The following is a 4,193-nucleotide window of genomic DNA, read 5'->3' as shown; positions in this document are numbered from 1 at the left end:
CAACACGCTATGTCACTCGATCAACTTCCTTTTGTTGATTATACCACGGTTTAAATAATCAAATAGTATGTTTTCCTTTGCCTCCACTTGGTATTCGTTGAAATTCTTATTTTTTCCCCCGTGCTTCTCCCATTGTCTTTTCACAGAAGGCTGAGCTTATGGGTGATTTATATTGATTTGCATATTCAAAGAGGTGTAATTCTGGGAGGATTTGGGGCGTACGTCATGTTATAATGCGAATTCTACGCACGGCGTTATACATGAGGCCGCTGGACTTTGGGGAACATAGTAGCTACTAGTTTTAATCAAATTAGCCAACTAATACTTTTACTGTAACTACATTCTTACTAACTGAATTCTCCTGTTTTTAAAATTTGATTTCTTTAGTCTAATTCAATATGCCCAACTGTACAAATTTCACTTTTTAAGATATTTATTAAAGCTGTACCTATTTATTTTATTCCTTTTCTAGACCCAACTGTGAAGACTTTTTTTGTTCCAATATTTATTCTTAACACATTCTAATATGTCAGGAAAATTTACATCTATGCGCCCAGTGGAGGATGGGCGACTAGTTGATCTAGGTCTTTCTGACTTTCATGATGCAGAAACTGATTACCATTAGACCTACTTTATTTTCTCATTTCTGTCTTACGATTTTGGCCCCCCAGAAGTTTATTTTTCTCCTATACAGATAGTCTTCACTGTCTCCCGATAGTCTTCACTGTCTCCCTGTGTCTTATAGGACTGAATATAAAATTATATTACTAACCTATAAAGCAGAAAATGTTCTTGAGCCAGACTACATCAGGAACTTCCTCCATCACTGTGCAACCTGTCCGTCCACTAAGGTCCACCAATTCTGGCAGTCTTGCTGTGCCACGGACTAAACCTGAGCTCTATAGGTGACAGAGCATTCAGCTCCATTGAGCCCATTCATTGGAATAATCTCCCTAAATTAACAAGATCAGCTGACTCAATTCATTCTTTTAAAAAATAACTTGAAACTTTTTTCTTACTTAATTTTAAAGATGCAATATAAATAAAATGTATTATTATTATTTTATTTCTGACCTTCAATACTTTTGTTGTAAATCATAAATCCAAAAAGTCCATATTCATCTCTCTATTATAAAAAAAAATCCTGAGAGGGACACTAGGGAGACGAGAGGTGAACTTCTTGGAAGACAATTTGACGTCTCGCGAGACAAGGCAGTGAGACAACATTTAAAACAAGTTCACGGGCATCTAACCAAGCAGCTGTTGGAATACTTTTGGCAGACAGACATCATGTGTTCCCAGCTCTTAAAGCAACCACAAGCGACAAGCAGAATACACAGCTTGCTAGCAGCTGCAGTAAATCAGCAGATGATCTGACCGCTTCTCCTTAGCGTGCGTTCAGCCAACTTTACAGTGTATATCTTATGTATAATCTTACAAGAAATTTCTCTTACTTTGTTTGTAATAAAATATTTTGAGGCAATAGACAAACTTAAAAAAAAAAAAAAAACAAAACTATTAAAAATTTTGCTCCACAATGATGCTACCTACACAGGATACCAAAACCACCCATTCCATCCATCCATTCTCTTCCGCTTATCCGAGGTCGGGTCGCGGGGGCAGCAGCTTAAGCAGAGAGGCCCAGACTTCCCTCTCCCCGGCCACTTCTTCCAGCTCTTCCGGGAGAATCCCAAGGCGTTCCCAGGCCAGCCGGGAGACATAGTCCCTCCAGCGTGTCCTGGGTCTTCCCCGGGGCCTCCTCCCGGTTGGACGTGCCCGGAACACCTCACCAGGGAGGTGAGGGATGAGACAAAGAGCGGTTCAATAAACCTCCAATGAAAAATAAAAACTGTGGACGACGTTTTCCCTTGCCCGGACGCGGGTCACTGGGGCCCCCCTCTGGAGCCAGGCCTGGAGGTGGGGCTCGATGGCGAGCGCCTGGTTGCCGGGCCTGCACCCATGGGGCTCGGCCGGGCACAGCCCGAAGAGGTAACGTGGGTCCTCCTCCCCATGGGCTCACCACCTATGGGAGGGGCCAAGGAGGTTGGGTGCAATGTGAGTTGGGTGGTGGCCGAAGGCGGGGACCTTGGCGGTCTGATCCTCGGCTACCAAAACCACCTCATTTTGAAACAGAGAACAGACAGCTCTAACATTGCTTTTCTTAAAAGACTGTTATCCTTTCTCTTTTTATCCCTGTTTCTCTTTTTTTTATATTGGGTGATGACCCTGCCTGTCAGATAGCTGGGCTGTCTACTAGAAAAGGGGAACCTCTTAAACCATTGACTGTGTCTGCTCATGCCTGCATTTCCCACTTTGAAATGTGTACCCAGCATAATCTATAAGCTATAGCACCAGCTGGTGAATCCATTTGACATTGTAGACTAAAGATGAATGTGCCTGCAATAGAGTTAAGATATCAATATTCTGCAAGAGGCAGCCGCACCATCATACCTGACTTAGAAGACCTACAGTTAGCCTCATAGTTTAGTGGGAAATGTCACATCATTATGTCACTCCCCAGAATAACTAGGAATTATTATGTTTAAAATAATTACTTGTGAACACTTCAAAATCACTTCAGATTTAGATTTTTCCCGCACTTCCTGACTCACCCATACAAGAAAATACCCACATGTAATATAGCAGTAGACTCATCTTGATGTCAAGTTATGTGAGACATCAAGCTGTTGGATGTTCCTCTCGACATTCACCCTCTAGACCCCAAAAAACAAATTTTTAGGCTGTTTTTGGTCCATACTTTGTGCAGAGATAAAGTATGCCCTTATGATAAAAAGTAAACCAATAGGTGTCACCTGCAAAAGTGATCAGAAGTACTTGAATCTTTCCCGGAGGCTGTGGATTCAAATCCTGCTACTGACATTGTGTGACCATGAGCAAGTCACTTGACCTGCCTTCTGCTCCAATTGGAAAACCAAAAGAAATGTAACCAACTGTATCATAAATGTTGTAAGACACCTTGGATAAAGCCGTCAGCTAAATAAGTAAATGTAAAGTATGCATGCCACATCAACCAGCCCCGGGGTGGCTAAAAATGTTTAAATTAGATTTAAATTTTAGATGTGCTAAAAAATGTGTTTATGGATCTTTTCTGTCTGTTGCCATCAGACATTTCAATGATTCCAAATAATATCACAGACAAAATGTTTATTTTATTTAAATTAATTTTGCTGTTTCTGCACAATGTACGTTTATTTACTGATTAATTGTATTATTACTCCCGTGAGTCTATATCTTTGTGCTTTTATGTTTCTGCTGATGTATGCATATACTGTAAATTTACCATTGGGATTAATAAAGCTTATCTAATGTAATCAAATCTGATGTGATATGATTGTTCAAAGTTACTACATTTTCACTAACTTCGAAAAATTTGGATCGTTAATATAGACATGTGAAATATCGTTTTTACTGTTTCGAGGTTGCTGATCGTGAATATATTTCTTATATTTGATAAGCATGTGGAGCATTTCAAGGTCAGTAATTTCTAATATGATGTGGTTTTTAATCCTTTACTAGGCATCTAGACCTCTATGGACCTCTTTTAGACAGTGTAAACTTACAAATTTCTATTATAATATTGAATATGTAGACATTAAAACTGAATGTATACTGAAGCACGTTTGTTAATATTTTAAATATATGGCACAATTATTTTGTTTATTATGTACTTCTACCATATAACGTAAATCAATACATTTCTTATGCACAGTCCGATTACGATTACGCTAATTCATACTTTTTTTTTTAATTATATCCCTGGATGGAGGGACCATAATGCTGCCAACAGTTGTATTGTTTTTCGAAGCGTGACTATATAATCACAGGTCACTATTTTTAAACTTGTTTTAACTACGAGTCCCAAGAAACTGACCATCTTATCAGACTCCCCATTATATTCGGGAGTTTGATGTAATGTCATCTAGGATGAATCGAACACTTCGACCTCATTGACATCATTGAATCAAAAAGAAAGACTGAATGGTTTCCGCAAACTGTCCAGATTTTTGGCAGTTCATTCCACATGAGTATAAGCTCCACCGGGTTTCGACGAGGCTCACCTCAAAGCCTCTGCGATGTACCTTACTCTCGCCAACAGAGTGAAGCAGCAGACTCCAGAGCTTGCTGCTCGGGCTCGAGTGTAGTTCGCGCGAAAGGGGGCGGAGAGAGAAAAA

This window comes from Polypterus senegalus, chromosome 17 (genome assembly GCF_016835505.1).
Source record: "Polypterus senegalus isolate Bchr_013 chromosome 17, ASM1683550v1, whole genome shotgun sequence".
NCBI classification, from domain to species: domain Eukaryota; kingdom Metazoa; phylum Chordata; class Cladistia; order Polypteriformes; family Polypteridae; genus Polypterus; species Polypterus senegalus.
The sequence above is the reverse complement of the archived record's forward strand: the minus strand, read 5'-3'. Positions refer to the sequence as shown.